This window comes from Oryx dammah, unplaced genomic scaffold (genome assembly GCF_014754425.2).
Source record: "Oryx dammah isolate SB20612 unplaced genomic scaffold, SCBI_Odam_1.1 HiC_scaffold_21, whole genome shotgun sequence".
Classification (NCBI taxonomy): Eukaryota; Metazoa; Chordata; class Mammalia; order Artiodactyla; family Bovidae; genus Oryx; species Oryx dammah.
The window spans coordinates 37,665,462-37,678,709 of NW_024070205.1; the positions used below are offsets into that span (position 1 = coordinate 37,665,462).

Here is a 13,248-nt window from a genome sequence, read left to right on the forward strand (position 1 = left end):
TCAGGCCACGGGCCCAGAGGATGTTGGCATCCACAGACACCGGCTGCAAGGCAGTTCCTGCCCTTCTCCCAGGCTGCCTACAAGGACCCCACAGTCACCTTGCCCCATGGCAGCTCTAGACAGAAGCCAGAGAGCCAGGAAGTGGTGCTGGATCAGCCCAAGAACTTGCCCTTTCTGAGGATAGAAAGCAAGTGCCAGAGTGAAATGCTTTTTGGGGGCTCTGATCAGAGAGAGAGAGAGACAGGGGTGGCGGTTCTCAAAGTGTGGTCTGCAGGCCTCTGGGGTTCCTGGGACCCTTTCGTGATACTACTAAAATGCAATTTGCCTTTTTCTTTTTCCCTGCTGTGGTGACATTGGCATTGATGGTACAAAAGCAACGGTGGGTAAAAGGGCTGATGCCTTGGCACAGACCACAGTGTGGGACTGGCAACTACTGCGTTCTTCAGTGCCACGCACTTCAGTTACAAGAAAGAGCCATACTCACTTAAGAATGTGCTTGATAAAGCTATAAGAAGTGTTAATTTTTACGAAATCTTGAGCCCTGAGTACGTGTGTTTTGAATATTCTGAAGGATGGAGGGGGAAGTACACATGGAGCACTGTGCTGCGCCCCATGGTCTGAAGTTCACCCCGGGAAAGTGCCCAGGTGACTGGGCTGACGCTGAGCCAGCTGCTCTTTTCATGGAGCCCTCTCTGAACTTGAAGGAGCGAATGACTGACAGATAAACTCTGGTTTTTCAGATCTGAAGATTTGGCAGACATTTTCTCAAAAGTGAACAAAGTCAGACTGTCACTTTGCGGGGGAAGAAAAACTGGCAATATTTGTTGCCAATGGGCAAAATCTGAGCTTTGAAGAGTTTCCTAGTCTGGGAACCAGACTTTGGGGAAAATATCTGCCACCGTGACTCTGACAGTGTCCTAAAACTTAACAGCTTTTCTGATGAGACAGGTGATGATACTAATGAGCGTCATTTTCTTTCAAATGTCGTGTAGTGAAACGTGTCAACACACAGCAGGTCTCTGTTCCTGGGTGCACCCGTATTCCCCAAATGACCCATACGTGACCAAAGTCATACTCAGGGGGATGATTCATTCACAGTGCAAGACAGACCAAAGGGTTTTCGTATAAGAAGAGTTCATAAGGTTCACTGATGTCGTTTCAGAGTCCACACTGCGGCTAACCTTTGAGAAACCACCACTTGGCAAGTTTTAGTGTAGTATCAAAGGAGAATAGCCACCATTATCTGCAAAGGTTATTAAAACTGTCCTCTCTTCTCCAACTACATATCGGTGGGAAACTGGTTTTCTTCATAGACTAACGTAGTAGAATCCGCCTGCAATGCGGAAGACCTAGGTTCGATCCCTGGGTTGCGAAGATCCCTGGAGAAGGGAATGGCAGTCCACTCCAGTATTCTTGCCCGGAGAATCCCATGGACAGAGAAGCCTGGCAGGCTACAAGTCCATGGGGTCCCAAAGAGTCAGACATGACAGAGCAACTAACAATTTCACTTCACTAAACAACACATCAGCAAGGACTGAATGCAGAAGCACATCTGAGAATCCGGCGAGTCTCGCTAAGTTGGATATTAAAGAAACTTGCAAAAATAAAAAGCAATGCCATTCTTCTCACTAAAATTTTGTTTTGGAAAATACAGATATTCTCATAAAAATATGTTCTTAATGTTAGCATATAATGGATTTATCATTGTTATCTTCCCCCCATTAAAAAAATTCAAGTATAGTTAATTTACAATGCTGTGTTGGCTTCAGGTGTACAGCAAAGTGATTCAGCTTGTTCAGATTCTTTCCCATTATAGGTTATTACAAGACACTGAATATAATTCCCCATGCTATACAGTAGGTCCTTGGTGTTCATGGTTATCTTGAATGAATTCATAAATATGTTTTTAAAAATTTCTGTGTTTTAATTTATAATATGGAGACTATTGATCGCTGTAACTCACATCAGTCAAAGCTCTTTGGGATCCTCAATACTTTTTACAAGTGTTAATAGGTGCTGGAGCAGCAGTTTCACAACCACTGGCTTGGGACAGTGGGACAGAGAGAAAAAGGAGCAAAGGATATGATGCTGTTGGGCTCTGTGGAACAGGGCTCTGCTGGAATCAGTCTCTGCCCCTGCAGCTGGCCTTGGACTGGATGAGGGCTGCATGCTCAGCACTGCCAGGGCATTTGAGAATTCCACATCCCATCCTAGGGTGAAAGATACAGCATTGGGCAGCATGGTGACTGAAGAAGAAGGTACTAGCAGGTGTTGAAAAAACAACTCAGAGGTCCTGGAGGGGAAAAGGGAAAGTGAAAGGAGGCGGCCACTTTCGCCTTGGGCTTGAGCAGGGTCTAGCCCGGTGGGGCGACAGTCCAGGGATGTGGGCAAGGTGGCCTCTAATAATGTAGGGCCTGAGCCCCACTGCCCCATCGGAATGTAAAGAAGAACTGTTGGAGGGGGTGCCCAAGAATTTAGAGCGGAGCAGGGATTCTTGCCACCTGTGTGCAATTCACAGAATGCTTTGGGCCCCTTCCCAGGGACGTGTTAATTATCTTCCCCCACTGGTCCCATGGGCAACCAGGCTGGAAATGAGCAAAAGTCAGCTCCAGCTCACTTCACTCTGCTCTGCCTGGGAAAACCAGTGGTCCTCAGCCCTGAGCTTGGCTCTGGTGCAGAGATGTGGAATTTTCCAGGAAAACTTCAAAATCATCACCGAGAGGAGAAGGCATTTGAAAACTACCTTGAAGAGGAGAAAGAAATGAAAGGGCAGACCAGGCTTATGCTTAGGACCCTGGGGCTAGGGAAGCGAAAGCTGAAGCTGTGTGTTTTCATCTCACGCAGAGTCCTCAGAACAGTACTCAAACTTGACCTGGGGCCTCAGGTCATCCCTTCCTCTGGAGACTTGAAGCTCAGGGATCCCCAGGCCCTATGGCTTCTGCTGAGTGTGGCACCTAAGAGGGCATCTCTGGACATTCAACCTGCTGAATGTCTACCTTGAGTCCTTACCATCTGACACCCTGAGTGGAGGCTCAGGGGGAAGTACCCTAACAGGCGCACTTGCAGGCCAACCTACCCTACAGATGGCTCCAAGAGCTGGCTTTGTACAGGCACTGCACTACATGCTAGGGATCCTCAGCGACAATGGCAGAAAGCCCTCCACCCTCACAGGTCTCTGTTCTTAGAGAAGTAACAGGACAACTACAACTCAGTGGGACAGGCACACGGACTATGAAGAGGTGGGAAAACAGAAAGAAGACCCTAACTGAGTCTTGAGTAATCTGGGAAGGCTTTTGGGAGGACGTGGCATCTGGAGGACCCAGAAGAAGAGACAGTACAGTGTAGGTAGCAGGAGCCTGGGCTCCAGAGGACACACTTGGGTTTGAATCCTGCTTCTTAACTCTGTGATCCCAAGTGATGGCTCTCTCCTCTATGCAGCAGAGATGTTATTAGTACCTGCCTCACAGGGTTGCTGAGGGATTAAGTAAAACAATGCAGGTAAAGAGTATGACACAGGGCTTAGCACGTCCTAAGAACTCAATACAAGCTGTTGTGCAGCTGCTAAGTCATGTCCAACTCTTTGCAACCCTATGAACTCTCAGCACACCAGGCTTCCCTGTCCTTCACAATCTCCCAGAGTTTGCTCAAATTCATATCCATTGAGTCGGTGATGCCATCCAACCATCTCATCCTCTGTCACCCCCTTCTCCTCCTGCCCTCCATCTTTCCCACCATCAGAGTCTTTTCCAAAGAGTCAGCACTCCTCCTCAGGTGGCCAAAGTATTGGAGCTTCAGCTTCAGCATCAGTCCTTTCAGTGACTATTCAGAGTTAACTGTTGTATTTATAACCATGCAAAGCTCTGTTCACACTCCTGACGGGCCCACCCTGGTCAGAGCCCCAGACCAGCCCATACCAGGGGGAGCTGCCATCCCAGAGCAGAACTGATAGACCCCTGACCCTCTCGGCCTCAGCCTCTGACCCTTTCCACATATACAGGGAAGCGGAGGAGGGACACCCCCAGAGCCTGGTCCAGCGGGTGATGGGCAGAGGTTGCACTGCCCACCTCTCCTGAGCCTGAGGGGTACTGAGCACAACTCAATGCTGATCTTCAGGACTATCTTCCAGCCCAGAAACTCCAAGTCACCTGCCTGGGAAGAAGCAGGGAAAAAAAAAAAAAAATCCCACGGCCATGCCCTCCCCTGGAAAAAAAAAATTCTAGGAAACAAAATACAACGACATCTTTTTATTTTGTTTTTTTCGGTAATTATACTAAAGATGAAAAACTCATAATAAACATCTCCCAGTCCCCACCTGCTAACAGTAATTATAATAGACTCAACAATAAATGGTAAAGCAGGGCAGAGCTGCATCTCGGGAATTCTCTAGGGCATGTGGATTAGCTCGGAAAGCCTGAATGATTAAAATACACTAATTAAAATTTTGTGTTCCTTGGTAACTCGTCTGCCTGGGCCCCTGGTGTTGGCAAAATGGGAATTAACGTGACAAAAGCAACACAGAGGGTTTTTGTTTTAAATAAAGAAAAAAGGAGAGAGAGAGAGGGAGAGGGGAAGATCTATATAAACAAGTTAGACACCAGGAGACAAGAAAGGCGAGGTGGTTCTCGCTCCTTTTCTAACTGGAGCACCAGCATGCTTGGGACAGGAAAGTGTAAGAGAGAGGGTCGGGGGCTTGGAGGGGAGTCCCTTTGCCTGCCCTGGGGTCCCGTGGGGGGCACGGGGAGCATGTGTCCAGGGGTCACTCTTGAAAAATAATTACTGGAGAGAAGAGGGTGGGAGAGGGAGAAGACGGGGCAGCAGGCGCCCACCCAGTCCGGCTTTCCAACGGCATTCCTCCAGGGCGGGCCACATACCTCCAACTCCCCGCCCCGCGGCCAACGGGACCCTGGGAGGATGCAAGGGAGCTTCTACCCCATTGCAGTTGCACAAAAGAAATTGAACACTTTTGAGTTGCCCTTAGCAACCTAATTGCATCAGTACATTGCACACAGGAGCCAAAGTAACTGAATTTTGATGAAAAGACGGCGGTAATTTACGGCATCACAAAATTAGTTGTCATGGCGACGGGTTAATTACATCTCAAATTAACAATGCAAGTGTGGTGAAATTAAATATAAATCATATTTTCTGCATAAATTATAGGGGTTGATTAGACCGGGGCTCTGGGAGAGGGAAAGGTTGAGCCGCCACGGGTCCCAAGCTGCATTCTGAGCTGACGAGCGAGGCGCCTGCAAGCGCGGGCGCGTATGGGGAGCTCTTGGAGGGGACGGGGGACCGGTGGAGTCAGGCGCCAGGGCTGCCGGGGGCTGCCTCCCTCTGCTCTCCCTGCCACTTGCAGGCTCAGCTGGCTCCTCGTGGTGCCAGGGCTGTCCCCAAAGTTTGCTTCTGTTTGGATCAAACTTCTGATGGGGGCGGGGGCGGCCAGGCAGGAAGCAGGGCTGGCTGGTGCTTCTCAGCTGAGTGCCAGGGACAGAGGTTGTACCTTCACCCGACCCTACTGACTCCCAGTTTCTGTGCTCCAAGCCCTCAGAGAATTCACCACAGATGGCCGGCTTAACCCCGCTCTCTTCAGTTAAACGGGGTCAAATGGTTTCTGAGTCACCAGCATCTGCCTACCAGGGGACAGGCCTCGTGCCACCTGACAGGCAAACACTCATGGTCAGGGCTGCACCAGGTGGGCAGTTTGCTTTGCAGGTGCCCAGGGCAGCCAGGGGTAGCAGCTTGAGGTCTTGGGCAGCGGCAAGCACATCTGGCTGCAGAAAGTGCTTTACCGGCTGGTCAGCTCTAATTAGGCAACTATGCTCCCAACCCCATGCCACTCGCTCGTACCCCAGGGTGAGGCAGCATGACCCTGCCTTCCTTGAACGGGGAAGAATGGCTGAGAGTCAAAGGCAGAGGAGACCCCACAGAGCACCGTGTCTGGGTCCCCTGGTACCCTGACTGGCACTATCCTGCCCAAGTCGTGGGAACACTGAAGAGGCTGGGGCTGGAAAGTGGTGTGTGCATGCTAAGTCACTTCAGTCGTGTCCGACTCTGTGCGAGCAACCCTATAGACTGTAGCCTGCCAGGCTCCTCTGTCCGTGGGATTCTCCAGGCTAGAATACTGGAGTGGGTTACCATCCAAGGATCTTCCTGACTCAGGGATCGAACCTGCATCTCTTACACCTCTAGCACTGGCAGCTGGGCTCTTTACCTGGGAAGCCCTATGGAAAGTGGAAGGGGCCCAAATGCCCACGCCTGGGTCCCACCCACCTGTCGCTGATGGGCAGCACTTCTAGGCCCTGACATCAGGCACTGCTGGACCAAGTTCTGCTTGGTCAGACCAGGCAGATTTCCCACAATACTGGGTCCACAGATGCTCAAGAAGCATGCTTCTCTCCTCCTGTGCCTGGCCTTGTTTCTTGGGTTCTGGAGAACACAGAGGAGAACTCCATTTGCTACCTGGACATAGGTATCATGAGGCAATACACCAGGAGTTACAAACTTTCACGAGCAGCAAATCACCGGAGAAGCTCATTAAACCCGTTAGGTCCTCAGGCCCCTGCTTCAGATGTTCTGATTCTGGATTTGGAAGGACCCAGAATCCACGTTCTTAACCTGCTCCACCACCACTCATTGGAAAGACTGATGCTGAAGCTCCAGTGTTTTAGCCACCTGATGCCAAGAGCAAAAGACCCTGATGCTGGGAAAGACTGAAACCAAAAGGAGGAGGGGGTGACAGAGGATGACATGGTTGGATGGCATCACCAACTCAAAGGACATGAATTTGAGCAAGCTCTGGGAGATGGGGAAGGACACGGAAGCCTGGCATGCTGCAGTCCATGGGGTCGCAGAGTCAGACACAACTGAGTGGCTGAACAACAACCTGCTCCACAAGGGAATCTGAGACAGGCAGTCCCCTTAAGTCTCCCAATTAGGAAGCACCAGCAACACCGCTATTAGCCCCATTTTGCAGATGAAGAAATTGAGTCCCAGTGAGGTTAAGTCACTTTTGAAAACAGACCAGAGCTGAGATTCAAAGCTACCTCTGAGGTGTTGCCCATCCCATGCAACGTTCCCCTCAAGGCTGTGTCAGGCACCCCGCCAGGCCACGTGGGAAATAGGGACCAGTGAACCATAAACTTGTTCCCAAGGAGTACACAGCCTAGTGGGGACACAGAGGGGCAAGCAAAAAGCAAGGCCAAACATGTCCAATCCATCACTAAGGGACAGGGATGTGGGCATGGGAGCCAAGGTGGGGACAAAGGGAAGGCAGGGATGAATGTGCCCCCGTCAGCCAGCCCAGGGGAGGAGGTGCACCCTCGGGGTCCCCGAGCCGGCTGCATGCCCAGCGGGGCTGAGCCACACTTCACCTGGCCCAGGTGGGAGGAATTTCCTGAAAGGCTTCTGCAGAGAGATGGAGCAAAGGAAGGAAGAGAAGGCCCTTGGCGGTCCCCCTGACCACGGATGTGCATGTACAACTCATGAATATTTTAGTGGCCATTTATTTATCCCTGCACCACCTAGCTGCTGGGGCCACGGACCCAAGGTGGATAAATATAGCCACGGGGCGATCAATGAGGCATCCGCTCCCCTCCTCCCATCCACCCCCCAGCCACATCCATTAGGCCCCTTGTTCCCACAACCTGCTGGCTGGGCACCTTGTCCTGCTCAATTGGTTTCCGATTTTCATTAGTGGTGGAGGCACAGCCCCGCTCCAAGCCTGGGCGTCCCCCTCACCCTCCTCTGCCCTCCCTCCTTGGGCTGGGCGTGGAGCCCGAGGCAGCCGTCAGCCTGGAGGGGCCCTTCAGAGAGCCCAACCCACCAGAGTGGGAGAGCAGGGAGGTGCAGGGCCCTGCGGCTAGATTTCACTTCATGGGCTGGCCCCACTGTGCAGCGTAGAGGGTGGTGGGGTTTCCTGAGGACTCCAGCAAAGGTGATATGGTAATAGAAAGCTGAGGCTCTCTTTTGCTCATCCTGAAACTTCTGGGGTGCCTCCAATGCCTTTCATCTGGGGGAAGGGTGTCTGAGAAGGAGTTCCATTGGCTGTAGAGTTGGGTTCCTGAGGCTACCACAAGGGGACCCTTGTTCCTCTGGGCTGGAAGTTACACACAGGCCACCTTGGCCTCCTGTCCTCCCGAGCCATCCTGAGCCTGGCTCCAACTTACCATCCAAAAGAATAAGAGTGGGCTGCTGCGCTCTCTTTTAGGGCCTCAGATCAGACTGGAAGGTGCCGGCCAATTCCTGGCCCCTGCTCCTTGTGCTTTGACATCTCAAGCAGGCTGGGGCTCAGCACCTGGGGGCACTGTGTCCAGCCAGCCACTGACTCCAGGGGCAGTCTCAGCACTGACAGGGGCCCTGCTGCCAACTCTCCCCCCAACTCACTCATTCCACAAACAGTTCCTAAACTCCACAGTGTGCCAGACATTGTCTCAGGGTTACAGCTGTAAATGAGACAGACCCAAATCCCTACCTTCATGAGGTTTAGTCTTGGCGGGGGTGGGAGGTGGGGACAGACAAATAATTCAATAAACAACTAATGAATTTAGAGGAGGATAAAACAAGGGACTTAATAGAGAGTGACAGAGGAGACAGGTAGGGTGAATCCAGCTACCTCTAAGAAGGTGACATTTGAACCAGAGATACAGTGAATGATAAAAGGGAACATGGCAACTGGGCCTTCTGGTTAAAGAAGGTGGGAAAGGTCTCAGGCCCAGGAGTTGGTTGACAAGGGGAAGATGCCAGAAGGAGCACCCACAGACCCCTTCCTTTGGTGCCAGGTGGCCAAAGGCTTAGGCCAGTGGCTGGCAGGCTGGTAGAGTATCAGCATGGGCTGGGGAGGGGTAGGAGGGGAGGAAGGACAATAGCTGGCAGAGGACCAAGGGCTCGAGGCCACCTGCCTGCTGGCTGTGAATACAGGCCCTCATCCAGAGCCACCACCAGGACAGGAGGGAGGCTGGCCAGGCCTGCATGGTCCTGCCTGCATGGGAGCTGCAGAGTTGTGGGGTGACCAAGGGTCAGGCTGTCTTCAGCCCCTTGACTCCACCCTGAGCCAGCTCCAGAGACAAGAGCCTTGACTCTCTGGTCCCTGTCCATTCCCAGTGAGGACACAAAAGGTGGGGTGCGAGGTGAGGGGAGATCAGGCATAAATCCCAGAGGGAGATGAAGAGGGAGGCAGGCCTGTGCCTTTAAAAGAATTTTCATTTAAAGGCTCTTCTCTCTTCCACCATTTCAGTGATCTATATGCAAATATGCTAATGAATGCAAATTAAGACACCACTTTTAGTCCCAATTTAATAGAAAGCATTAAAATACCATTTTTTTTTCCAAAAAACTCCATATGCATGAAGGAAGGATTTTTTTTTTTTTTTTTTTTTTACTTTTCGCTAAAGTCACATTCCGGCAGCAATTTTATGCTGTCAAAATGTTCTCAACAAGGGGAGATTTGACTGGCTTCTCTGAGAGACAGTCATAGGAAGCCCGGGCTCTGCTTCTCCTGAGTTTTTCTTTTTCTTTTCTGTTTTAATTTGGAAGGGGTGTAGGAAAGAAGGACAGAAAAAGAAAAAAAAAACAAGACACCCAAGTCTTTTGAAGGGTGCGTCTGTTTTCAGGCCGGGCACCAATCCCCCTCTGTGTAAAGTGTGTTAAACCCATAGCTACGGGAGCTGTGCGGGCCTGCAATCTGGGTGGGTGTGTTTGTGGTCACTCCTGTTCTCTGGAGCCGGTCAGATAAAGCTTGCAGTGCCATTCTGTGTGTGCCACTGGTGGGAACATCCTCCCAGGGGCCTGGACCACTTGGGAGGGCAGTGCCTTTGGTGAGGATGCAGGAGGGCAGGAGGGCATGGGGGGAGGGGGGAGAGGGAAGAAAGAGGGGAGGGAAGGGGAGCAGGGGGAGGGGCAGGGGCAGGGAGGGGGCGTGGCTGGCATGGCCCAGCTCGGTAGCCCCAGCTGCACACGGAGGGCTGTCTATTTTCACTCCATTCGCTGCTCTGTAATTAAACTCACTGCTTCCACTTGGGCTACCAGACATTTCCCAGAGCACCCCTCCCTCCCACGGGACCCATTCTGCCTTCCTCCAGCCTTCTGGGCCACCCTGTCCATCCAAACATCCTCCAGGAGATTTCAGGTCTGGGGTCTGAAGGGCCTCTGTCAGAACAAGGGCATCAGCCCCCGAGCCTCGTCGCAGTCCACCCTTCCCTTCCCCAGGCCCTGTCTCCGGGGCTCCAGTTCCTGATGAGAAATCAGTACTCCAGCACGTGAGTTTTGCCAACAGTTTCGCTGTTCCCTTCCTTCCTGGCTCAGGGCCTGACCTCCGGGAAACTGCAAGGTTCTCTGAGTCCAGCCAGGCTCCTCCCGAAAGGTGACAGCCTCTCACTGAGAGAAAGGAGCAAAGGTCAAGTGGGTGCCACCTTCGTGGGCCAGGCTTGGCCCCGGGTCCCAGTGAGTAGCCCTTCTACAGTCAAGGGGAACAACGCCTACCGCCAAATCCCAGGGAAGGGCCAAAGCTGGTCATGTGTTGGCTCAGTCACTCTTTTCAGCAACCGCATAGACAAGAATGACCCATTCCAGGTTACAAATGCGGAGAAGCAAGGCTCAGAGAGGTGAGGCCACCTGCTCCAGGTCTCACAGAAACTGTTGGCGAGAGGCAGAGTGAAGCTGGTGTGTCATTCTCGCTCCCAGAACCAGCTGGGAGTTCGGAGGCTGTGCCTCCCACCCCAGTTCACACACCCCCAGCACGTGAGGAAGCCCCGATGCCCCACTGGGGGCTTCAGCTCCCCATCCGTAGAATGGGAGAGGGCGGGCACAGCCATCTATGGCTCCTTCTGGCTCCATCTGTTCCCGACTGGGTAGCAGATGGAAGAGAAACAAGGGCAGCGTGGGGTGGGGTGGGGGTGTCCCCCAGCAGGGCAGGGAGGCAGACTGGCTCCCCGGGGCTGCCCCACACTGTGTTAGAGGCCCTGCGGGCAGTGGCCAGGAGGTCAAGCAGAGCTCAGGAAGGTGGGAAATTGAAAACTGGGGATAGGAGGTGCTTAATGAAATCAGAAAAGTACTTAGATTGGGTCTTGAGGACTGAGAGCAGAAGCCCCGTTCCAGGGGAGTGCTCAAAGGAAAAAGCAAAGACAAGAAGAGAGAAGACTGGCTGGCGTGGGTCCCGAGGCTGGGAGTGGGTGGAGGGAGAACAGGGCAGACGGGAGGGCTTGGGGTGATGGAGGGAGCTTTGCATACATGTTTCTCCAGCGAAAATGCAAAGGCAGGAGAAGGGAGCGGTGCTGGGCTGGCATGATGGGGCCCGTTGAGCAGAGCCCACGGTGGAAAAAAGAGATTTAGATATTTACGGCAAATAACATTTGTTGGTGCCAAACTCCTGGTTTTATTGTCGGGGGAGAAAACAAACCCAACCACCGAAACTCGTCCTCAACCGAGAATCCACACAGAGGCGAGTGATTTCCCCATCAAACCAGTTTTATTGGATATAAATAACTAATTATTCGTAGCAGGCCCTGGAATGCCAGACATTTTGCAGCTTTTATAACATGTGTAGGAGTCTTTATAAATGACATATACACACATATATACACACACATATATATATAGTTATATATTAACAAACCTGATTTGAATTTCATCCGAATTATTTTTTGCTTAGTGGGTAGTTTTTTTGTTTTTTTTTTTTTACAAATCCAGAAAAGCTACAATGTTTTCAGTGCTGCTCACACTTTCTTTGTGCAGGGGGCATTTTATGAGTCCTAACCTGCCTGACCCAGAAAGCTCCGGGGAAAGAGACCTCCGCACCACTTTGCCGTGACCTACACATCCTTCCCTCTGCCCCCCTCGGCCAGTGGGCACTTCAGCAGTGCACACTCACTTGCTCACAGCACTTTACAACCACAGGACCCATGGCTGCAAGTCAATACCTCACACATGACACAAACATGAGGTCCCAAGCAGACAAACAGAAGTATTGACTTTTCTAACGTAAAGCACACATCCCATGTGTCAGCCTTCCATCCACAAGCTGTGGATGACGACAGAGTGCTGGGCAGAGGGGGCAGGAAGAGGGGGAGGGGGAAGAGGAGGGAGGGGAAGTTGTCTTATGGGGAATAATGTGGATCAGCCTGTCATCTGGAGACCCATCTTCATCTAGAATTAATGCACTAAAGTTCTTTTGTTTTTCCTCTAAATGGTTTTAAAGAGACAGTGGATTCTCGTCCCGGACCTGGGGGGCTCAGTGTACAGCTGGTCCAGCCTCCAGGAAGGGAATGGGTGGCCAACTCTAGCCAAGCAGAGTGCATTATCATCCCATCCCTGCCCCGGCCCTAAGCTGCTGCCGCTGGGTTTTCTCCCAATTACTCTCCATGAAAAGAAGTTTAAAAGTCTCTGGCTTTCAGGGCCCCTGACCCAAAGGTTGTTATACAGAGTGAAGAACTCCAAAGCCCTTGGCTAGGCAGAATGAAGGGCAGGAGAAGAGGAGCAGGTGTGCGAGGACTCGAAGATCTCTGAGCAAGATGTTTTGTGCGGGCTGTGGGTTGGGGCTGGCAGCAGCCCCCTAGAGGAGTGCTAACAGGGGCATGCAGTGAGCACCACAAAGGTCAGTGTTCCCCAAACAGGAGCCCCCAGGGCTCTGAAGCCGAGGACACAGGGGTGGGGGCTGGGGGAGAGGAGTTTGGAACCAGAGAATCCAGGGGGAACCCTGGCGGCGGGTGGGAATCTGGATCCAGGGAAGCTGTCCAGTGAGGTCTGAGGATTGAAGGACTCCAGTTAGACTGATACCCGGGAAGACTCTAGCCAGGGGGTGGCTGTCCGCAGAAGGAAAACCCACCACATCTCCAAACGCCCCCGACTCAGACCTACAGATTCACAGGGAGCAAGGGCTGGAGGTGAAGGAGGGCTCTGGGCCTCTGCCGAGAAGCTCCTAAGAATGCCCACACATCCTCTGCTCAGAGACCCGCACTCAGGGGGATGGGCTGGGGGCCGGGGGAGCTGAGAACAAACAGCGGCAACAGGAACAGAGTTGAGCCATTTCAATTATTCATATGCCAGATGGATTCTTTTCCTGCCTTTTTTTTTTCCTATAAAAATAAGGAGGGAGGGAGTAGGTCTTACGACAATCTCCAAAATGAGGGGAAGCAGGGGCAGAGGGGAAAAAAAATAGAAATCAGAAGCCCTCCCCCCAATTCATAACCCCCCCCGCCCCTGCCCTGGAGATCCTTGATCTCTGGACAAGAGGGCAGGAGGGAGAGAATGCCTTCT

The 13,248-nt window shown here is 52.1% G+C and overlaps 1 long non-coding RNA gene across 1 annotated transcript in view; it reads right to left on the reverse strand.

The window, feature by feature from the left end:
* Positions 1-1,463: 1,463 nt before the first annotated feature.
* The window catches only part of LOC120880206, a 60,801-nt gene continuing 49,016 nt past the window's right edge, over positions 1,464-13,248 (reverse strand). The window contains exon 3 of the long non-coding RNA XR_005724977.1: positions 1,464-2,210. This is a non-coding gene — a long non-coding RNA (uncharacterized LOC120880206). The remainder of the gene's footprint in view (positions 2,211-13,248) is intronic.